The sequence below is a fragment of the Sciurus vulgaris genome (genome assembly GCF_902686455.1).
Source record: "Sciurus vulgaris genome assembly, chromosome: 4".
Classification (NCBI taxonomy): Eukaryota; Metazoa; Chordata; class Mammalia; order Rodentia; family Sciuridae; genus Sciurus; species Sciurus vulgaris.
The window spans coordinates 65,970,532-65,995,522 of record NC_136464.1 but is presented as its reverse complement, the minus strand read 5'-3'; the positions used below and the strand labels follow the sequence as shown (position 1 = coordinate 65,995,522).

At 37.1% G+C, this 24,991-nt stretch overlaps 1 protein-coding gene across 7 annotated transcripts in view; it reads right to left on the bottom strand.

Annotated features, from left to right (window-relative positions):
• RHOBTB1 (Rho related BTB domain containing 1) overlaps positions 1 to 24,153 on the bottom strand; it is a 132,957-nt gene extending 108,804 nt beyond the window's left edge. For 2 of the 7 annotated variants that reach the window (XM_079136444.1, XM_079136449.1), the window contains exons 1-2: positions 23,679 to 24,061; positions 9,303 to 9,403 (exon numbers count right to left, since the gene is read on the bottom strand). The gene's annotated coding sequence lies outside the window, so the exon portion shown is untranslated. Of the gene's footprint in view, positions 1 to 9,302; positions 12,319 to 21,983; positions 23,438 to 23,678; positions 24,062 to 24,105 lie in introns of those variants that run through there. The other 5 variants (XM_079136446.1, XM_079136445.1, XM_079136442.1 and 2 more) reach the window with 5 other exon arrangements.
• Between the last annotated feature and the right edge of the window lie 838 nt (positions 24,154 to 24,991).

The window sequence follows — 24,991 nt, the reverse complement described above, 5'->3', positions numbered from 1 at the left end:
GCTTTTTTTAAAATCATTTAAAAAACTTCTATGCTCTGATTAAATACATTCCATCCAAAAGATCTGACAGCAAATCACATAAATTTAAAAATATTACCTCAAAAATTGTCATCTTATTGGCAAATGTAAAGTAATGGATTTGGCTGGTGTGGCGGTACACACCTATAATCCTAGCAACTCAGGAGACTAAGACAGAAAGATTGCAATTTTGAGACCAGTCTCAGCAACTAAGTGAGACCCTGTCTCAAAACAACAACAACAACAAAAAATAAAAAGAGCTGGGGACGAAGTTTAGTAGCAAAGCACATCTGGGTTCAATGCCTAGTATCAAATAAATAAGTAAGTAAGTAAGTAAGTAAATTAATAATAATAAAGTAATAGATTTGATATTTCAGAATGTACAAAAATTTTAATAATAAAACTACTTCTATTAAATTTATATCAGAGCAACTTCTGGACTTGTAAGTACCTCCTGGTTTCAAAAATACATTTTTAAACATGAAAGACTATTTCTGAACTTTGGACGTGTTTAAGTATCCAACACACACAATGTGTTTTAAATCATCTGCCTCTGACAGTAAACATCAATATTTAGACTTTATGAGAGACTTTTGCATGTGAAATTAGGACAGCGATCCCTCCGATGACCTTTTAGAAATCTTAGATTTATTGGGTAAATTCAAGAGTCTTGAGATCTGTAAATGAAGGAGAACTATAAATCACAAATTATCAAGAAAAAAGAATATTTTTAATTAAACTGAAAATTTTGACAGAATAAAGTAATGGAACTTTGGTGCTTTCCCCCTCTAAATTGTAGGATTAAAGTAGAACGAGAGGGATATGAGCTGAGTCAATGCTTAGGGAGCATTTTAAGATCTTGGATTCTAAGGACAACACACATTGGGAGAAGCAATTTTTCTTACAGCTCAGTATAATGCAATATGGAGCAGTAATGGAAACGGCTGTTGAAGGGGATGCTGCTCTTTTTATTAAACCCGAAGATATCACTTACATGTGGCTATGCATACTTCTCCATTCAAGCAGCCAAACAACCATTTTGTGATGCAAACATTGATAAAGACAACGGAAGGAAGAAGTGAAGGCAGAAAAAGAAAGAGAAGAAAGCCCCACAAGCACAAGCCATTCGCCAGGTGAAGTGAGCAGTCTTGCTTACTCTTTCACTTGCACCAAATGAAATTATAAACCTTTTGGTTCTTTATTTTATGGTTAATATTTTAAACTCTGAAAATCTCAATACATCTTTTCTGTGTCACTGCTCAGGTGCCACGTGGTCATTTTACAGAAAAGCCATTTCTCATCTACATGAACTGGAGGGGGAGAACTGGGGAAGGTTGATTTAAATACCGTAACTCAGAATTTACTATGGATTTAAAATCTCTGACTTAATGTTGCATTAACTACTGGTGGCTGCTTTACTGCCTTTAAAACATGCATATATAATTGGATACTGTAATGCTTTGCGGGTAAAATAAATACCGACTCACACTAAAATAAATACTCTGCATGATGAAGTTCATGTAGACATAAATTAATCATTTACCAGTTAACCAATATGCACAGGAAAGAAATAGATCACTTATTAAAGGTTGCCTCATCTATAAAGTGGAAAAAATAAAATGCTGATGTATTTTACAGTGGTGCTATGAGGAAAAATGTATAAAATTATGGCTAAGCAGTTTATAAACCATAAAATGCAGTATGAACATTAAATTAATAATATTTGTACTAATTCAGATTCAACACCCTCTGCATTAAATATATCTTTTTGCCTATTGAAGCGTACACAAAACCAAGCTGAGGCTTTTTATTTAACTTTTAATGGTGCTTTCAGAATTCTTCAAAGCATCACAAAAGTTATTGGTTATGTTAAAGACTTTTCACTGGCTCATTCCCATTACTTCTAAGACAAAGTTCTTGGCTGTTCATATCCCCAATCCTATTTTTAAAATCTTCTTCCAAAGGGCTTTATGTCTTTTTTGCATAGACACAGTAGTTACCAAGGGAACATGGGTTTGAATTTTTTAATCAGGTGGAATTACTCTGGACTTTGCTTTAGTGTAAGTTATGGATTAAGATGGGGAAGTAATGTTAAATTTCAGGAGATGGGGGTGGGAGGTAGTGGGGAGTGAGGGATGGGTATGCTGGGTCTCCGTGTATTGCATCAAACTGATCTGCAGTGCAAACCTTCCGTGCTGGGACAGCAGCGTGTTGAGAATCAGCAGGGTCTGAAGGCCACCATGCTGCACAAAATGTTACCACTTTAGATATAAATCAAACTTCTTTCTCTCAGCTTGCATTTAGGAACGCCATTCAAGGGCACAAGGAAGAACTAAGGAATATAGACATAGTTTCCTTTCTTCTCCTCCTTTTAATGGAGGCTTACTATTTAAAAGACCTACTTGTACAAAACCTGTAACCAACTCAGCACAGTTTTAACATTGTTAATGTCCCTTTGACTCCCAATGATAAAACATATCAGACATTTCTCCACTCACTTCCTTTTATAGAGGCCATTAATAGAGAAATACCTCCTCTTCTTCTACAATGAAATGACAAATGGCCAGCTGGAGAGGTCTGAAATATTGCCAAATCTCCCCTATGCATCATGTGTCACCAGTGACAATAAACAGTGACTAATCTTTGGTCATGAACTATATTTATGACTTTGTTGTCATGAGGAGGTAGGTATTTTCCTGAATCAGGTTTAAGGGTTTGATATTTATGCTAGGAACATGTGTGCTAGGAAAAATGTTCAAAGGAAACTAATGCTCATGTTTTCTTTAATTTAAATATTTATGGAGTCTGGCATATCTTCTCTTCCTTTTTTTTTTTTTTTTGGCATCAGGATTTACCCAGGAGTGTTCTGATCAGCAATCTAACTTATGCCAATTAGTTCACTATTTTGACACCAGTAGTGTCCTTGTCTAACAGTATAAATTGTAGGGAGAGGAAAATGGCTACAATGCAAACTTATCCCAGGTATAATTTATCAGTGGTCCAAGGAAGCACAGCAAAACTGCTCCATCTCCTAAATCCAGCTGGGGGTACAATGGATAAATTTGCCTAACAGAACTGTAATAAAAGCAGAACACCAGAATATACAACCAATAGAAGGGAAATGAAGTTTTTGAGGGGGGAAAAAAAAAAAACTAAGGTCAATATGAGTGCAATTCTTCTTCAATTTAGTTTAACTATTATCTATTAAAGAAGTTTCAGGCACTGGAGTAGCTGCTTGGTATATACCAGTCAAAACCAACAAAAATTGCTGCCCTTATGCCCTCCAAGGGAAGGGGACAGACTGAGCATGACTAAGTTATATAATTTATCAGAAGGTCAAAGTTTTGTATAGAGAAATAAATCAGAAAGGGAAGGAAGTGTGGGAAAGGGGTGCCTTTTTGGGAAAATGGTCAGCAAAGGTTTTATTGAGAAGGTGACATTTGAACAAAGAGTAGAAGGTAAGAGAGCTGATTCCTAGGGAAGAGTATCCCAGACAGGAAATAGTCATGCAAAGGCTCTGAGGCAGGTGGGAGTCTAAGGAATCCAGAATGGCTGGAGTGGAACAGAATGGGGGAGGGAGGTTAGCCAGAGAAAATGATGTCAGGGTCATGGCTGGTTGACTGCTAGAAACAGGGAGCTCCAGGAGGGTTATGAGTCAAAGAGCAAAATATCTGAATTATACTATTGAAAATACTGTCGAGGTAAATGTGTGTGGAAATAATTCAATTCAATTAATTAAAATTAACAGTTCAACTCTCCTCTGTAAAAGTTTAATAAATATGATTCAGAAATTATTGATGGAACAAGAGATCAAAATTACATGCAAACACACCTATAACTATATGTATGCTATAACCATACAAAGGAAAAAATCAATTCATTTTCACAGCACCAAATGGTAAGTTTGAATACATTTTTAACAAAGGTATATGAGCCTATGATTTTAAAAAAAAAGAGTAAGGTTGGGGAACATCAAAAATTAAAAATTTCCTTCATTCCCTCTGTCCAGGTTGTGGAATTAAACAAGTGCCTTTTCTAGTGCTGGGATGGTCTTCTTAGGTACTTGTCTGTCTTTGGCTCCTCAGGAGCTAGGAGTTGGGAAAACTTGAGCAGTTAGGAAGCGGACCATCAAGAACAATAAAGCGCCAGTTATTGTGGTGCCTGTAATACCAGCAGTTTGGAAGTTGAAGAAGGGGGTGGGGTCATAAGTTCAAAGCCAGCCTCAGCAACATAGTGAGGCCTTAAGCACCTTAGTGAGACCCTGTTTCAAAAGAAAAACTAAAAAGGGCTTGGGAATGTGGCTCAGTGGATGAGCTCCCCTGGGTTCGATCTCTGGTACCAAAACAACAATAACCAAAAACAATGAAGGATGTTATAACTTGGATTAATTATATTTTTATTTTCAAATTGAAAACACACAAATGCTGGGAGCACACAATAACATTGAGTCTTTTCTAGGGAATAAAGAAAATGTAAAAATAAAAACACAAATGAAAGGTGAGTTCAGCCTTATACGCAAACTTTCCTGGCAGTTGTAATGATGAGGTTATAAATCAGAGCCTTCTCCCATCTCCCCCTGTTTTGATTTAGAACAAATTGAAGCTAAAAAAGTGTCAAAATGCACAGTAGGAGTGCCCACTTGGTGCCACTTCCCTCTCTGAAATAGGTTACTACAATTACCCAGGGAAATTTCTATTGAGTTATAATTAGGTGGCTAATTAAAAAGGGAATTATCACCTATATTAAAATATGCCAGAAAGATGTGTACATCATTTATTCTTTAATTTTGGAAATCCACCTTTTCCATAGAAAAATTCTCAGTAGGAAATTCCATGTTTAATATCTAAGTTTTCTTTTTTTTCTCATAAATTGGTTTTATTGAAGTGAGTCTGATTCTTTTTTCTCAAGGTAATGGATATAATTTGAGCTTCTTTTGTTAATAAGAAGTACCTAAGCATCACAGTTGTTCTTTACAATGAGAATAGAAAGTCATGATAACAACCTCAAAGTCCTGAGAAGAATTGCTTTTGAGTCAAAGAAATAATAATGATGAAAATAATAACTGCTACCATTTATTCACTGATAACATATGCCAAATGTTTTATGTCTCATTAATTCTCTCAACAACCCAATGAGGTAATTCAATGCCCATTAAACAGATGAGGAAACTGAGCTCAGAGAAGTTAGGTAACAAGGTCCCATAGTTTGAAGTTTATAAAGTTGAAAATGCAAACTCAGTTCTTTTGATTTCAAAACTCTTGAGTTAAGCAAGAATTTTCTCCCCTTAAAATAGTCTAACATTGTCAAAACTCTTGTTGTATTCAACTTGTTTTGAAATTGACAGTATTCATGTACCATATAACCAGTTAATCAGGATCTCATATTAATCAGACCATATTTCCTAGCCATTTGTCCAAACATCAGTTTATTTTATAAAACACAAGCATGATCATCATCATCAGAAGACTCCTGATGCATTATTAACAGCAGAAGTTAAAAAGTAACAGTCATTTGGTAATATAAGTTACTTTTTGTTTGACTTTTCCTATTTTCTTCTAATTTCTGCAAAGATACAAATTAAATGATGACTCATGAACTTTGGTACATCTTGTCTTTGGGCTGCTGTTTTAGTTAAGCATTAAATGGGTCAGTCTACTCCTAAAGGCACCTAAAAATTGGCCACCTGAGCAGATGACTTGGCAGACAGGCATGACTAACTACTGGGAGAATTTACTGACTTGTTTATAGTGCTCAGTACTAGTACCACGTGGATGGTTTGGTGTTCCTTTTCAAATGCATAACAACAATAACAAAGCCATTGTAAATATTAATTTGTTGAGAGTTTATTGTGTGTCAGGCCTTGTGTTCCATTACATATACTTCACTTTATTCCAGGGTTTCCTAACACGTATACGTTTGGACTTTTGGATTTGATGACTCTTTGTGGAGAGGGGCTGTCCTGTGCATCTAAGGATGCTTAGGAACCAGTAGCACATCCACCTTCTTTAATAGTGACAGCCAAAACTATCTCTGGTCATTACTGTGAATCTCTGGGGACAAAATTATCTGAAACTCTTCCATGAAGAACTTCTGTTTTATTTCCTCAACAACTTTAGGTGGTCAGTGTTATTAGATTAATACTGCTGATGAGGAAACTGACTCCAAGAAGTTTAAGTAAAGTGCCTTAAATCTCAGTGATGCTAGGTTTCAGGCTTCAGTGAATGTAACTCCCGAACACTGTTACACTACATTTGAAATTCATATGTGAATTTCATGTGTGCCCTCTCCCTCTCACTATCTTCTTTCATTTCTGTTTCTCATCAAGAGGATGGAGCAGGGGGAGGGAAGGAGGTGCATATGACATACTACACAGAATTTTATTGTACCAAGGTCTTTTATTCAACATATTAATTCCATTTTAATTGGAATTCTGGAAACTAATGAAAAAAAATTACAAGTGTTAGATGGTCTATTCTCAGGGTTCTTGAATCTGCCTGATTTAATTCTAACCAATTAGCATGCCATTATGGAGGAATATTATGCTAAGAATCAATATTAAGCTAAACACTAATATTTTATTCAGTATTAAAAATTTATACAAATGGTAATACAAATGCTTCATCCCTACTTTCTCTAAATGAGAAGAAAGGCTTCCTTAGGGCAATTCCAGCAACAAAGAAAATTCTATCTTCTTAGGAGACTACTGGTATTACCCTTTACATAGATCATTGCTTAAGTGAATCAATACAATTGAATTGAATGAGATTTGTTTATTTTCTTTTAAGACGTGAGTTTTTCAGGGTATCAAAAATTATTTTTCCTTTCAGGCCTCTAGTATAATCTTATGTTAACATGATAAAAGTAGATTTCTGTCCCATACTGCTAAGAAGAACACAGTAACTCCTACTGTTCTGATTTTAGGATATCACTTCTTTCTTCTTTTTTCTTTATCCATTTGGATACTTTATTGATTCAGATGTAATGTTAGGCTGAAATTTGAGCCTAAATGTATCCAGATTCTGTTTTATTTGTCTTCCTTGCAAGGAAGAATACACTAGATAAACTCTAATACACTAGATAAATTCTGAACTAGACTGACATGTAGTAACTACTTAGATATACTTTAGGCATGGCATCAAAACTGGATTTTAAATCTACTTTCCAAATTGTGCCCTGTGCCTTTCCCAGTGCTTGGACTTTCCATTCACTTCAAGTTCATGTTCGTGTGTCCACTGCACAGACCATGTAGTTTACTGGCTGCTCCCGGCTTGTTGCTTGTCCTTCTGTTCTTCTATCCTCCTACCTTCAGATGTTTTTCAAGCTTACAAGTTAGGTTAGACTGAAATATTTTCATAGTTTGTATCTAACGAAGACATTTTCAATTTTTATCACATATACACTTTCATCTCCAAATTCTCAACCAGGTATTTAGAAACTATACCCTTTACGATATCTCTAACTTTGTGGATTATTATACTCTGTTCCTTAGTATTAGAATTAAAAGAATTGCTCCATATTTTTGTGATCTCTCAATTGGGTAGGCAAAATCTATCAGTTAAAGTGCACATACCTTGAAAAAATCATAAGTTCTTGTAATTCTAAAGACATTATTAGCAGTTAAAAACTGACATGCAGAATCAAAGCAAAAAAATTCATTGAATAAATTAAATTAACTGAAACATTAGAAATTGAAGGTATGCTCAGCATAGTAATCACCTCCCCAAATAGAAAATTTAAACTAAAAAAATACTTTAATGGGGTTGACTTTTCTAAAATACTGATAGGATTTCATTAAGTGTTTAATGCATAAAGCTATTATGAATTTCCTTTAAAAATGAAAGACTAGTACCTTAATGAGAGGTATTATTACATGAACATATTTGATTCTGGCTTATGAAAACTAGGACTTGAGAATTTGAAATGTGTACATAAAATGCAAATGGATTTAATTAACTGAAAACCCATAAGACAGAACTTCTTCAAATAAGCAATTACTTTGGGGACTAATAGTGTAAATAGGCTCCTGATTCATTAGCACAAATACCCATATGAGAGAAGGATCAGCAATTTTTATTCTTCAAGTTGTTTATGCACACATGGTAATATCTCATTAATTTGGGGCTTTGACAAATTTAAAATCTTCTGATAATTTGTTCATGAACTGGGCTGATGTTTACCTTTACTTTGAAAATACTTCATTTGTAAATGGATAATATATGGTATTTTAAACATTTATTCTCATTCTTATGTACACTTTTTAGACAGAATAAACAATTTTCAAGGAACCTCAGGCACTTTATAAGCTTCTACATACATCCAATCTATATGCTAATAACAAAATGTTCATATGATTTATTACGACAGGTCTCCTTAAGGACTTCTACTTTGTAATGTTTTGTTGAAGTTACTCTATATAGTTAAAGGTAATAAAAGCCACATTTGTTTAAAAGTTATATATAATTCAGCCTTCCAACAAATTCAGAAATGCTCTCCTCCCCTATTCATTGGAATGAATGAAATTTTACAATATTCATGGTTACATATAAAGAGTTGTTCTTTTAAAAATGCACTGGAACATGTACACAAATAAAAAATGAAATACAACAAAGAGTAAAAATAACAAAAGATTTTAAGGGTAGACAAAAGAAAGTAAACTATCCATTTCAAATTATTTTAAGTCCTCTCAGTATAATACCCTGGGGAAAAACCTCAGTAATGGGGCCTTTTCTTCAAAAGCAGATTTCACTCACTTGGGATGATTCTAGTTCTAATCACTTACAGAGTGATAATAAGTTTTTCCAATTAAAGACAGTCAGTTCTGAGGCCAAGAGGGGCGGATGCTCCAAGCTAGGGCATCTGGGAAGAAGAAAAATGCCATTGCACAGCAATCTGGCCATTTCTAAATCTTCCTTGTATGTGGCCATGACTTTTCAGAGCCCACATGTCACTGTTCTGCACAAAATGCTACTCACTAAGGAATTTTAAGTGTGGATAAAATGTTTAGAAGAGTTAGGTTATTTTAATGATCAAAACTTACATGCACGTCATAATAATTCAAATTCTAAACCAGATAAAACATATTCAACTAGGATTTATAAAGCCCACAATTGAATTAAAAAATAGACTATTCCTATTTTTTAACATAACATTCTGAAGACAAATCTGGGTATTAATCATATCATGCCATCTTTACCAAGAAGTATTTCTATGTCTTTGTTAAATATTGTAAGAAAATCATGAAGAGGAAAAAGCTAACTCTATTACTCAAAATAGTAGTTACTTACCATACAAATGGGGAAAATAAGTTTCGATTCCATTTTCATAACTTAATCAAGAATGCCTGATGAAGAGCCCTCTTTCATGTGTTTTCTGATCGTTGTAAAACCTAGGAAGAAGATGAAAGCATGGAATGTTTCACATCAAGAAGAAAACCACTCAAACAATATGGTTCTTACATTAATGATTATTTCTCATCAGAAAAAGAACTATCCAAGGAAGTCACATGCCATTTACAACTCTCCTAGCTGTGATAAAAGTTAAAGCAAGAAAGGCTGTAATCACTACCACCTTCAGAGACAGAACACCTGGAACTGAACCCAACTCTGAGACTGTTCTGACCATCCAGTGAGATAATGAGTGGAAAGGTATTCAGGTAACAGGAAAAGTACTGTTGAACCAAAACAAGTTTGGCCTAAACCAGCCTCTATACTACTTCAACCTAAGTATAGCCCAAAGCAGCCTCTGTACATAGTGGAATTGTACCACAACATGTGATGTAAACAGACTCCAACCCAAACTAAGCCTCTATCCTTGTAACAAAGCAACTGAGTCTTGCCCAATTATAGCAGTTGAACCTTCAGTCAGTCAGTGGCTGAAAGGTGCCAACTGCAGCCAATCAGATTGTTTCTGTATATCACTTCTGCCTTTCTGGGTATGAATATAACCTGTCTCTGTAGTGGGCTGGAGCATTCTGAAGCATCATTGGTCTTGAATCCTACCTGATTATCAAACTTTCTCTTTTTTGATTAAGTAAACTACTTTAAATTCAGTTGGTCTGTTTTTCTTTTAACAGTATTTAATTTGTTTATGATCTACTTAAGTATCTGAGGTGACTTCCAAAGCAAAATTAAGGAAATATGAATAAAAATGAGAAAATAGTGTTGAGAATAAAAAAGGAGAAAACATACATATGCTACCTGTATTGGTCAACACAATTATGACTGAAGTATAATTTGTATTTGAATTTCTTAGTACTTTAGATAAAAGGAAAACTGTTTTAAAACTCCTACTCTTAAGCTGAAAACACACTGCTTCCTCCAAAGAAACCAAGTACTTTATCCTTCTGATAAAAAATTTGTAGAGAAAATTTTCATATAAAAATAATAAGGGACATTGAGATAAAATGGATTATTTTATTACTAGGTTGAGCTGCTTAGCATGAAAATTGAAAAGCAAAACAGCACTTTCATTTGGAGATGATTATCACTTCTGTAGAAATTGTATTATTCCTAGAAATGAACCAGAAGCTTAAATCAGGGTAATTCCAAATATAAACCTAGCCTTGAGTGGTGGTATACTCCTGTAATGCCAGTGGCTTGTGAGGCGGGGGCAGGAGCATTGCAAGTTCAAAGCAGCCTCAGCAACTTAGTAAGGCCCTAAGCACCCTGTCTCTAAATAAAATGTAAAAGGACTGGGGATGTGGTTCAGTGGTTAAGCTCCCCTAAATTCAATCCCCGGTATCATCCGGGTATTATATACATGCATAATATATATGTTCCCAATAACACCCAATTAACAAACCATCTAGCTCTCCTTTCTCTCTGTGCTTCTCTAACAAACACACATGGAGCTTCTTAAGTCATTTTCTCAATACTGAGGAAGGGTCTCTGAAAGAAATCATTGATTGCCAAAGACTCTAGGTCAGTTGCTGCTCTTTAGTAAATAAAGGGTAGAGCTATGAAGGTAAAGTGTGGACCAGATGTAAGACAGTACTGACAGTTGCATAGTCCATTTGATGGGGTCATTCCAAAGGGGAAAGGAAGAGAAAGGAAAGAGATAAGACCAAATGCTTTTATCAATGAAACAAATTACAGCACAGAGCCTCTTCCTTGAAATTTGGGTTTCTCTTGGCTTCCATGAAACCTCACTTCCCATCTCCCAGGAAATTCCCCTGGATTTTCCTCTTCTGGCGTCTTTTCTTTTTCCTTCCTCTAAATGTGAGTCTTAAATAAGGTTCTCTGCTTGGCAGTAATTTCACTTATATCAAAGCATCCTTCATATATTTTGATGTTTCTCTGGACTAGCTCCTCATCTCCACCCTCTTCTGGAATTTGCTTTTCTTACCTAAAATCAATAGTATCATCTCTGTTCCTAGCAAAGGTCTTATATAATCTTCACTCTCCCTTTCCATTATTGTACCTCCCCACAATACAATATCCAACTGATTATGGCCGTCTTCTCACAGAAAGCTCTATTTTCCATTTACATATCCATGGAGGCCATTGTCAGAAACCCAAGCGCCATCCGTCATCTCCCATAGGATAAATCCTCCTGCTATCACGCTCCCTGTTTCCAATCTTCATAACTTCTCAGCTTTTTGGGTGTTCCTAGTTTTCTTCTTAATCTCCACACTTTTTCTTTTGCTTGAGAATTCTAATAACTCTTCAATAGCTTTTCAACAGTTTGCCAAGATCTGAGATCAATACATTTACCACTTTACCTATGTAACCTCTCCAGCCATACTAAACTACCTCCTTGCATTTTTGTGCACCCCCCAAATTGTTTCTTGCCTTCCAGACATTGGTTAGCAGCTTTCAGTTGTTTGAAATGCTTATCTTTTAATCCCCAGTTCAGATATACCTCCCTCCTGGGATCTTCCTTAATTCTTGATTTATTGCATCATCCCGTACAAACCAAGGGTCCTTAACTGTATCCTTACTATGAAAACCACCTTTAGTACACTGTGGTTTTATTTTAGATAGCTGTACATTCAGTAGTGCACTTGCTCTCAGGAAGTTTATTATCGAACTAGGGAACTTTGGTTGATTCACATTCCTAACTTTTATGAAGTAATATTCAATGCATAAGTATCGTGGATGTTCTATAAATAATAGTTGACCAAGTGATTTTTAAAACTCAAATACTAACATGAGAAGCTGGGCAGAGATGGAAAAAAAAAAACAAACCCAGTAACATGAACAGAGCTCTGACCATTGGGTTAAGGACGAAATTTTAGATTGTCTGAACCATAAGTGAGAATAGTAAGGCTGTCCAAATTTAGAAGACCATAAATAAATAAATAAATAAATAAATAAATAAATAAATAAATAAATAAATAAATAAATGGAAATTTTTTAATGGAAGGACAGAAAGGATGAGGAATAAAGTGCAGTTCAACATTTTACTTACTTTTTCTCTTTTAAACACAAGTTTTGATCATTTTATAAATATCAAGTGAATGTTTACAGCTGAGAGAAAATGTTGCATTTATTTTGATGAACCAGATCACAAAACATATTTGAGATTACCCCATAAATAGATCTCATGGCATAAATACATCTCATGGTGGATTTTCCATGAGGAATAGATAGTGTCTTCCTGGGACTTAATCCCACACCTGGCACATGTAAGATAGCATAATATTTGCTGATTGAATAAATACTTACTCATTCGCTTATCTTTTTGGCTACCCCCAATCTCTCACTTCCGTTGCATGACCAAGCTATTGCTTGGCTTTCTTTTCCTATCTCCCTTTTGTCACTCACACCACTTCAGTCTAACATTCGTGTTATTATCTCCCTCATTATACTGGGATAGTGGCTTCCACTCTGCTTCTTCTCTGGGTGAGTTTAAACTTACGTGTTGCATCAGGAACTGGAAGGGAGATCTAGGCTGTATCGCACCTTACAGAAATCACTGAGCATGTGCTCTGTAACATCTCAGTTCACAAACTACTTCCTCCAATGTCAGCCAGTAGCGGAAGTGAGTCAACAATGTCTGGTAAAACTGGTTTATTTGTCCTGTCCACAAAAGTGCCACCGATGGAGAAGCAGGTGGGAATGTACTCATAGAATTCCTTGGCATACAAGTTTGAATGTTCTCTTCAATTCAGACCCCTAGAACCTTAGGCTGTCCTATGCTCAAACTCTGCCCAGTTTCACTCCCTTTTCAGTGGTAACCAACATGTTAACCTGAGTTTCTTCTCTAGCATGCCTGTTCCCCAAGTAGTTTTTTCAGATATATGCAAAATATGAACTTATAATCTATTCTTGAAGTATTCTGACCACAGACAGAATCAATAACAACTACATTTCTAGTGCATATCATTAGCAATTTATCTTTATTTTATTTGAAAAACAATTCTCTCCTGATTAGTATTTTTCATCTTCCCTCAAAAACAAATAAAAAATAAATCAAAAACAAAACAAAACCCAAAACACCCAAACTTTCTGTCTTCTTCCTTAAACTCAGCAGACTACTCTGACCCTTCTGAAACCCTTACACCCTTACCCCACCACACCCCAGCAATCTCCTGAGTTTCCTTCTATTTCTTCTGCGGCTACTCCTCTCATCCTTACTGGGGTAACCCTTTACTGTTGAACCATTATGGGTTTGATTCCTTCAAGACTTTGATCCTAGCATTCTTTTCTATCACTCACTTAAAAATCTTTCTTTAAGAAATCACATCCATCTCTAGACCCATGAATGTGAATATGAGTCATAACTTTATATCCAAATCCCAATCCTTGCTGACAAGCTCTGCCCCCATAATCCAGTGGGTGCTTGCTCTTTGCTGTGATATCTCAAGACATCTCAAGATCAACATGTCCAACTCTGAACTTAGAATCTGTTTTTGCAAACATGTTCTTCTTCTAGTGTTGACACCTCCTGATGGTCTTCAAATATATATCACAGAAGATAGTGTGCCAATTTTACCTCCTTTATATCTCTTGAATCCGCTCACTTCTAAGAAACCACCCACCCCTCATGCTTCCTCTCTTAGGCCCAGTTATCATATCTCTGTACTGAAAATGTTCAACTGGTCTACATAACTTTTGCCCCTGGCTAACCTATACTTCACATCATACCCAGAAATATTTTTTTCCAAAATATAACACAAATGAAACTAACAACAATTCCCCCACCAGACAAAAACGAAAAACCGAATCTTTTTAATCATCATAGAATATAAAGACATATTCCATGATATGGCTAAAAAAGCTTTCATGGTGATGGTCCCTGATTATACTTCCAGGTTCAAGCAGTTCTCCCTGTCTCTTTTCTCCCCACCCCATGGCTTTCCTTCAGTCTCTCCTGTTGCCCATGTTCAACCCTGCCAGAGGGCCTTCCCAGATACCATGACCTCTATCCTCGTCTAACTGAATCCTAAGCATCATTTAGATTTCGTTTCCCAGAACCTTGTATCTCTCTTTTGTAGCACTTAGAAAAGTTTCAGTTTTGTACTTACTTGTGTCTTTTTTTTTTTTTTTTTTTACTTCCCCACTAGACTGTACTAGACTGTAGGCCAAATGAAAGCAGGCAAGAGCTAACATAATTCACTGCATCCCAACAGTGTCTGGCAAATGGTAGGTAATGGATAAAGATAACTTTATTGAAAACATGAGCATATGGAATGAGTTCAAATAGAAATGCAGTTATAAAAGTTCAGTGAGAAAAATGTACTCAGAGCACAGAGCTGAAAAATTCTGAAGATAAGCACAGTGTTGAGATCACAAGATCATAAAGAGCCTTGACTGGATTTAAGAAATTAAGTAGGAGGTCTTCCTTCTCATTCAGATCCAGTAGTGACTGCATAAGAATTGATAGGGATTTTTTAAAATAAGAAATTTCTCTTGGGCAGAAGCAACTGGTTTTATCACATAAGAGATATACTTAAGATATAAAGGTAGTATTTTCTTTTTTAAAAATATTTTGTTTTAGTTGTAGGAGGACACAATACCTTTATTTTATTTTTATGTGGTGCTGAGGATGGAACCCAGGGCCTCATACATGCTAGGTGAGCGCTCTACCAATGAGCCACAACCCCAGCCCCAGTAATATTTTCCAGCCCTATTCTCACAGCTTTCGCCACTGCATATATTTGGCAAGTCATTGCAAGGGGAAGAAGGAGGCCTGGGAGCAAAGACATTTGAGGGAGGCAAAGGAGAGGAGAAATTTCAAAAACGTTTAAGTCTCTGGGTTTTGAATATTCTTCTGGGTACACCTTTTTATATCCTAGCTTCTACAGTCTATGCCATCAAATGCAATATAATTGTCTCTGCTTCCATATGGTGACAGAATTCTAGCAACTGTATCAGGATCTCAATAAATAGGCAAAACTAAAAATGTTGCATAAGTTGTTTTCCCTCAGTTACATTCCAAACACAGAACCCCCAGCACCCCAAATCATGAAATACAAATTTTAAAAATCAGAATAGTATTAGTTATGAATGCACTTTTGCAATTATGGGAGTAAAAACATTCCACATAGAAATAAGAAATGCCATCTGATTTTGATTTAACACAAAGGGGGAGAAACACATTCCATTTAAGAATGACAAATAAAGCTGTCAATGTGATCCATTTATAGCCCCTCAGAGAATGCTACAAATCCAAATAATATTCTGAGAAGCTAGTTATTGTAGTTGCTCTCTCAGAGAAAGAAGGTGAAGAGGTCCCCAGTGGACTCCTATCTGAGGAAACGAAGGTTAGGTGGAATAAGTCGTGATAGTCAGTGGCAGAGGAACATGTCTCTTAAAGAGGAGATTGAGAGCCATGAGCGTTTTACTAAATAATGTGTAACAATGGAAGCTCTAAGAAAATGAAGAGGTCCTGTTGTCTTTGTAGCTGCCCCGCCCCTGGCCTCACTGGCTTAATGAGGCCCCTTTTCAAAGATCTACTGCTGACAAAAATTACAGTGAACTATAAAATCTTAATCATAAACATCCAAAGTCCTACTCATTTTTGAGCATTTTTTACGAGCTATTTTAGGCTCAGGTACAAAGGCACATGACAAAAACAAAATGTTACAAATATAATCCCCTATTCCTTATTACTACACTCAGGCTTCCTTCTTTTCAGAAGCAGTTTTCTATTAAAGTGCACATACATATATTCATGTACAAGTATATATAAAATATGACCCTCCGCAAGGCATCACTGATTTTTTCTTTCTTCTTTGCATAGGCTGCTAAAAAACTGAGAACAAAATTTGTTACTATATTCTAGCAAGAGTGTTGAATTTCAAGGCATAAATTTTGAGTATGAATCTCTCTCCTGGCCCTATCTTATGTTCTTAGCCTTATTTTTTCCTCAGACTCATTTTTTTTAAACCTATTTAGAATATATTTTATATTGCTGTACAGTATGTATTTTTATTAGCCTTTCTCTGGAAGCTTTAAATCCTTTCCAGCATATAAACAAAATATATGAAGTTCATAGCTAGTCTTCTTTTTCTCCTGTGGAGGGTTGCAAAATTTTTTAAAAGACAACATATAATTGGTTACCATAAATGTCTAAACATTAAGATACTAGTATTGATAATAATTTTTGTGATATTTCAATGGTCCAATTAGACTTCCTTAATTCTACACATATAGTTCAAAAACTGGGATTCATAGCCTGAACTCTTTCAAACTCTATGACAAAAATTATGTATGTAAATTCTTATTAAGGAAGTGTTTCAAAATTGTAATCCAATTTGTAAGTTGAATGTGGCCCAAAAGATTAATAATTACTGCTTTGCTGTAGAACAAGTCTCAGAGACCCTAAATATCTTGGTCTTTATTCAACTAATTGACAAAATATTTGTTGAATACCTACTAAATGCCTATCACAGTAATAATAGATGCTGGGAAATCAGCAGGAAACATGGAAGCTTGATCTGTCTGTCTGGTCTCAGGGTCCTTTTAGTCCAGTGGGGATGAGGGTAGACAGTAAAAAACAAATGTGAAATAATCCGATGATAATACACTATAATAAAAAAAGTGACATAACAGAAAGTGAGTGAGTGAGAAGATCACTCTGACAGGGTAACATCTTAACTAGGCCAAGCAAGATCTGGGGAAAGAACATTCTGGAGAGGGAATAGCTCTCTCTAGAATTTAAAGACTCTGAGAGAGATAACTTGCTATAATCCATAGCTCTTCTAGAAGACATGAATGGTAATTTTTAAATCCACATTTTCAATACTTCAGTCTTGAAATATCTGCATGATTTTGTCCTTATTTTCATTTTATTTAAAGTTACATTTCTTTTTTGGTACTGGGGATTGCACTCAGGGGCACTTGACCACTGATCCACATCCCCAGCCAGCCCTATTTTGTATTTTATTTAGAGACAGGGTCTCACTGAGTTGCTTAGTGCCTCACCTTTGAACTTTGAACTCTTGATCCTCCTGCCTCAGCCTCCAAACTGCTGGGATTACAGGCATGAGTCACCATGCCCAGCTTAAGTTACATTTCTTAATGTGAGGTAAAAATAATCCTTAGCAAACAATATGTAATGTATTGTTATACACTGAATTCATTCAATAAATATTTGAGTCTACCTTCTTTAAGGCACCTTGGGAGATGCCCTCATGGTGCTTAGCACAGACTAAAAAAAAAAAAAAAAATAACTGCCATACATGTAAACCATAATGTACTTTAAACCAGTCCTGTATTGTTCTGCATCATAGGTTTATGAGCTAAGTAAATTCTAGTGCCCAGATCCGTTAATGCAGTTCAAAATCCAAAGCTCTTTAGAAAGGCACCAAACACCCTGTTAAAGTTGATGGATGAGTAGGAGAAAGAAACACATAATGAAAATTGGAGCTAAAAATTCTTTGCAATAGGAACATTGTACTCTCTGGATTGAAAAATACTCTAGACAGGCTTGGCTATGTAAATCAATAAATTAAGATGTGTGGAAAGATCATAAATTGCTCCCACATTATTAGATGTTCACTTTCCTGAACTAAATTCCTTAGGAATATGTTAAGGAAATAATGTATCAAAATAATAATTATGATGTAAAGGTCACAGAATTCTATGTGGTGTTTACTAGGCAACTCATCAAGGACAGAGCTTTTATTAGTTTTATTTTACAGACAGGGAGAAACTGAGGTTTACAGAAGCCAAATCACTGGCCTGAGTCACAAAGGTTGTTAGAAGAACCACCAGCACTGTGATTCCAAGACACCACCTCTAGCATTATTGGCCAGCCCTCTCACCTGCACTGCAGGGGCCTGGTGTGTTGTGAATTATCTCTGATAAATTCATCCCCCCTTACAGGTTAAAAGGCTCTGGAGAAACAACAATCATGTGTCAGTTCGTTTAAATATTAGCCTAAACAGAACTAATAAGATGGCAAATAACTAAGCATAACATAAATCTACTTTTTAAGCTTATTTGACTTTGGATCAGAATCAATTATATGGACCATCAATACTATTCCCTTTTAGGAGAAAGAACAAAGGGTTGAATGTACTTATTTTAAACTTCTTGGTAAAAGCACAAACTTAATTTTAATTTGTTTCTGTCCTCGTTTTTCTTTTAATTTTTTTTTTTTTAGTTGCCAATGGATCTTTTATTTTTACTTATTTATATGTGGTACTAAGTATAGAACCCAGGGTCTCACACATGTCAGGCAAGTGCTCTACCACTGAGCTACAGCCCCAGCCCCTCCCTCATTGTTTTTTGATAATGAAATTTGAAAAAGGGAGATTTTAAAGGTATATCCAAATTTAGATCTCAAACAATCATTCTCCCCCCTTTTCTTTCACTCCTCTAAAACTGTTCATGCAAGTTATTGGGAGATGAATTTCCCTTGAATGATAATAGGGGCAATAATATATTATGCACTTAGGTACCATTAATTGAATATTCGTGTAGTGTCACACACTGCCAAGCACTGTACAACTTGATTTTATCCTCACAATGACCTTTTTAGTACCTTCTATTATTATTCTAGTTCACAGCTCAGGAGATGGGGACCCACAGAAGCTGCTCACATGTCTAAGTTCTCCCAGCTCATAAATAGTGGGGCTGGTACCAGGCCTAGTGACTTTGGAGCTCAGGCTCACTACAATTTCCCCATATTATTTCCCTTTGATCATGTTTTCTCCCTTGATACATCAAAGAGGACACCCTATTTCCCAACCTGGATAGTCTAAACCCTTTAGAATTTAAGTCTGTCAACCATCTGGATTTTTTTTTTTTTTTTAACTTGCCCACGCCAATTTCTCAGTATTCTCACTAAATACTACCCTCAAGGCCTAAGAGAACCTGCCTCCTCTCAAAGCTTCAGATGTCCTTCCACCCACAATCCAGCTAAAGTCTACAGTTATTAAAGGACCAGTTCAAATTCCACTTTCCAAGTCACTTTCCTGACCTCCCCATCCCAGAGTAAGTAAAGAGAAAAGCTGCATCTGCTCCTACAACTGCACACATTGCTGGTGTCCCCCAGTACTTCAGCAGACTGGAACCCTGGGAAGATTAGGAGAGTAAGGTTGGAATGTGCTATTGAACATTTTTCTCAGGAGCAGGTCCAAAGCTTTTATCAGTTTCTCAAAGCCACTCAGCACCCACAGTTCTGAAAACTAATGATATTAAATGCTAATATTCTCTGAGTAGAGTTATAAGATTTAGCAAATAAGATTATTATATGGGATATATAATAATGCACGACTAGTGCATTTAAATTAAAATTTAATTGGACATTCTTTACTTGATCTGCAAACTTGTACCTGAATGTTTCCTGAATATTAGTCTTATCTCTCAACTATACTAAATGTAACATCTGGAGGGTAAGGGAATTTATTCTTTTCTTAGAGAACTTAACACTCAACTCTTATTGCTAATATTTGATTTGTTTTTGTGATCCAACAGAAACATTTTGGAGCATTCTTCTTTGGGGTTAATTATTGAACACAATAGCTATATTTATAACTTTATATAGCTTTTGCTACAAGGAAACAAATGCCCATTATATCTACTAAACTAAATTTGATAATCTCTGCTATTTGCTGGTTTTAAACATATTCAACTCCTCTCCATATATCTTTGTTTTTTGAAAAAAGAATCCTCGTAGGTCATGCCAAATTTTTATTCAATTTCAAAGTGAGCTCTTCATATCATATCCTTTGAGTAGTGATCACCAAAAGAGTCTGTTAAAAATACAACTGTCTAGGTCAATTCCAGACCTATTACTTCAGAACTGTGCAGAACTGCTCCAAGCAATCTAGGTTTTTAATACTCCTTCCAGATGACTGTTATACTCTCTAAACTTTAAGGACTACTTGTTTATGAATGTAATACTCTAGAAAGGATTTTCCTCTAAGTTAGAGAGGGAAAGTTATCATTTTAGTCCTTAAAGATAAACCACCAACATTTTGGAGTTCAAAATGTCAATCATCTTTTAAATGTTTCTTCAGTCTATCACTCTAGTGTTAAAACTGAACACTATAAATTTTCCATTTGGGGCTTCAAAGCATTTAAAGGAATTGGTAAACTAATCTAGATATTTAAATGCTCCTTGATGGATCATTAAAATAGGAACTGAGTCACTGAAGTTTGTAAATGACAGAAGAAATTATGAAACAGACTATCCATTAAATGATCTAAAGTTGCTATCCAGTATGGTCTGGGTATCATAAAGCACTTTGGAATTTTCAGAGTCATGTTCAAAGTTTCCTACCCCTGTTAACTGGGTGATCTCCAAGTTTTTACCTCTAGGTAGAAGGAACACTGGTCTGGAAGTCTGAATGTTTGGGTTCCATACTTTATAGTCTATTTGGGAGCTTTGGTTTCCTCATCAATAAAACAGTGGCTTATACCATTAACTGATTTTTAAAAAATGTATCCTCTAGACCCAAGTTTCTATTACCATTCTGAGGTTCAGTTTCCTCTGTTGTAAAATATGGGGGTTGGCTCACATGCAATCTGTCCATTTGTCCTATGTGTCTGCGGGTAGCTCTGAGTCTCCATCACTACTTGGACCTCCATTCATAATTTAGGCTCACTCTCTCTAACAGCATAAGATCAATGATGTTTCATTTAGATTATTCCAAGGAAGGGATAATATATTGACCATTCATACATGTCCTTTCTAAGAGATAATTATTCATTCAAATATGTTTATTGATCAATAACTTTGTGTGATTCGTCACCATGCTCAGCCCTAGGAATACAATAATAACAAAAGTCAGGAAAAAAAGAGAGGTGACCTTGTGCAGCCTACATTCTGATGGGGGAGAGTGATGAAAAGAAGATAATACAACCAACCATGTAAAACTGAGTAAATAAATAACTCAATAATGAGATAATAAAATAAGTAAATAAATAGAATAATGAGATAAATAAAATAACTTCTGTTTGTAATTGGTGCTGTGAGGGATCACTGAGGCCTGAAATACATAGTAACCAAAGGAAAAATAGATCAACAGTTATGGGGTAGAGGGGTAGAGAAAGGGGAAGAAAAAGAACATATTCTAGAATCCTGTGGGAGGAATAGCTTATGCACTTGGCCACCAAAATTCTAGAATAGTTCCTTCGGTCTCTGAGAGATAATTTAATCCAAAACTAAAGAAAGGGAACCAGAGGCCCAGAGGGTTTAAGGGACTCCTTGGAGGTCAGTCAGTAAGTAGTTAGTTAATGGAGAACTTGCCTACACTGTGAAGGTCAGGATGTGAACTTAGAGATCCCAATCCAGTAGGAAGTATGAGGCTACCTTGGAACCTTGAGTTTTTTACTCATACAGTGTTCATCCTTGGTGGTAAGGTCTTCTTTAAGCCTCGGTTTTCTTTTGTGAAACAGAGACAATGACTACTGAATCAGATTGTTACAGGATTTTAGTGAGATAATGTGGTACCATACCTGGTATCTCATAGCTGCCCAATAAATGCAAGCTCTTTCATTTTTCACCTAGTGTACTTTCACCCATGCCAAGCTGCTGGAAAGTCCAAAGGACAGCAGAGGTTAAGTTACCTGAGCAAAGGAGGAGTGGTAGCAGAGAGAAAGTTCTGGAACACTGGGCTGGGGCTCAGCACCTATTCATTTGAGAAATCTGAGTGGAGGAAATGAGAAGAAAAAGCCACTGAAGTGGGGCGATGTCAAGGAAAACATCCTCAACTTGATAGTTTTTTACAGCTTAATATGTGAATCCAGAGTTGTCTTCATAAAAGAGAAAAGATGACTAGTATCAATACTTTATTCAACATCACCATATAATAAACAGGTTTTACTCTCAGATGCCAGTAAACAGAACAATAACATACTTTATTATTAAAAATGTGCCAAGAGAAAAATGTTATGTTAACATGTCACTAATTCAACTATGAACAAGTCAATTATCTCAGGATATTAAAATAATAGCTGGTATTAAGGATGCTTAAATCAAGGCCATGCTATTGCAAGAATGAATAATTTATTCAACTGACTGTGAAGAATTTTTTTCGCTGTCTATGAACAAAACCACAAAGTGAACTTCAGCCTTGAAATACCAAGAGGCATATTTCATGGATTAAAGCGGACAACTATTAGGTTGTCCCACAAACCTGCCTGCCTTCCCTGTAGGATTACTTACCCCAAATGTTAGGGATGTTTATGGTTCAGGCACACATGAATCAGGAATAAATATTTCTTGGTTTCAGAAGTTCACTGGTCCCTTTTCCCCCAACCATAAGGTAAATGCCATTCCTTATATAGCTTTTTGAAATGCTGCTTACTTTATGATTCTCTGCCGATGCTGCCTTCTGGGAGAAATTTTACTTCAAAGTTTCAGAGGCTGTGAATTGAACTCATTATTTTACTCCAAACTCATTGTTTAATTGACAGGAAGCATGCATCTAAATCATCTTGTATGCATGGCAGAAGCAGCTACATAAATTTAACAATGGGTGGATTATTACTATTTAGCATATTCATGAAATTTTAGATTCAGGAAGCATTTTACAAATCTTTTATTAGTTAATGCCTACACTTCTGAATGAGTCTGACAGGTGGCAAACAATGCTTGAGGTTTGAAATTAACAACATATAAAAACTTTAATGGGAGGAAGAACTACACCGTTTCTCCTTGCTCCTAAACGCACCTACCATTCTCTTCTCACCAGAGACTAATGCTAGAGGCCCCGGAAGAGGGGCTGCGCAACTGAATCACAAGTAATAAAAAAAGGTCAGGTAGCCAATATCAGGGGAAACTTCTCACCAACCCACAAAAACACCTCCAATAACACGACCTGATAAGCACATGAAAACACTCAAACACCAAAGCGGTCCATAGTCCTGAAACTGTACAGTAAACTTAGTTTTACATTTGAACAACATCACATCTGCTGGACAAATTATTGAATGACATTAGTTGCTATTAATTTTCTTAAAATGCATACATGTATACTGAAAAATAAACCCAAATTCAAACTAAGAGAGTTTATATATATATATATATATATATTATTTTTTTTTTTTTTAAAACTCACAGTTAAAATATCTAAGCTCCCTTAAACACCAACTTCAAACTTTTTATGAGTCCTGCAATCTACCTCTTCTCCCGACACCAGAAGGTATTGGAGAGCAGCGCTAAGAAAGCCTTAAAGAATCAAAATCTAATTCCTGATCCAAACCTTTTCACAGCCCGGGGCGTTCAGAGCTAACCAACCCAGGCAAATCAACCCGCATCACCTGAGGGCCGACGTGAGGAGCTGCAGATGCTGCGCCTACTTTCAGAGACCCCAGTGTGGACACGTCCTGCCCAGATTCTTATCTCTTCCGACTGACAGTGACTTTATCCCTCTAATCCCTCCGGCCACCCGCCTCCGCCTGTGGGTCGTGTGCGTGCGTGCGTGCGTCTGTGTGTGTGTGTTGGGGGACGAGTGGGTAGGAGGGTCCAGGAAACACCCAAAGAATTCTGGAAGCAAGTCCCTCTGAGGCCCTGTGCTTTGTCAGGCCAGCTGGGCGGCTCTCGAGAGGTCAGGAAACCAGGTTTCAGAGGTGCAAAGGGACACGTCTGCAGATGTGCGGAGGGTGGGCAGAGACCCCCAAGCCACGCCCACCCGCCGGGGCGCAGTCCCGCCCCGCCCCGCCCCGCCCCACGCGGCACCGGCGCTACCTGGGGACGCTGGAGGCACCGGGCGGCGGCTCTCCTGCGGCCGAGCCACAGAGGCTGGAGAGCGGGCTTTGTAAAGCCGCGGCCGAGCGTCCGCCCCCTCCCACCTCGCTACCGGTCTCCGCCCCGCAGCGCCGGGGTTGCGCCTGCCCACGCCCGCAGGCCGCCGCCGCTGCCCTGCGGGCACCCGGGCTGCGGGTCCCTCCCCGTTCGCGCGGCCTGCGGGCAGTCATCTGGGAGCGGCCCCGGAGTTCCAGCCGGTCCCGGGAAACCAGGGCCGCCTCCCTGTCCCCTGGGAGCTGTCGCCACAAGTCCCAAGTTTCCTCCCAGACCCCTCACCCAGCCCTGGGACTGAACCCCTGTGGGCGCAAGGTGCTGTGACCCCGCCCTTCTCGGCACAGGGCCCCGACCCCCCGCCCCCCACCAGGTGAACGCATCTCCACCACCCACCTCTGGGACTAGCTGGGGGCGCCAAGCGAGGGAAGTTCCTTCTGCAAGTCGGAGACCAAGTCTGGGGAAAGTTTCAGGCGGTGTCAAGGGTCAGTCATCTCTAGGGGCGTTCTCTTGTCAAGAGATGGGAACTAAAGCGGTTCCATCTGCAGGCTCTGCTGACATCACAAACCACACATCACTTGATGTCATCTTGTGTAGTTACACAAGGACTCACCATCGTTACTGCAGCCTTCTGCGTGTTCGCCTTTCAGAGCCTTAGCCTAGTGACATTTCAGTGAAAGGGTTTAAGGAATATAATTTTACATAAAAAAATAGTATTTGAAATCAGTACATTTATATTAGCTCTGCACCAACCTCTAAGTTTGGTCATCTTTGAATAATTCAGAGCTTCCAATGACCAAGATTAACTAGGAAGGCTCTAGGGAGCACCTCCTTA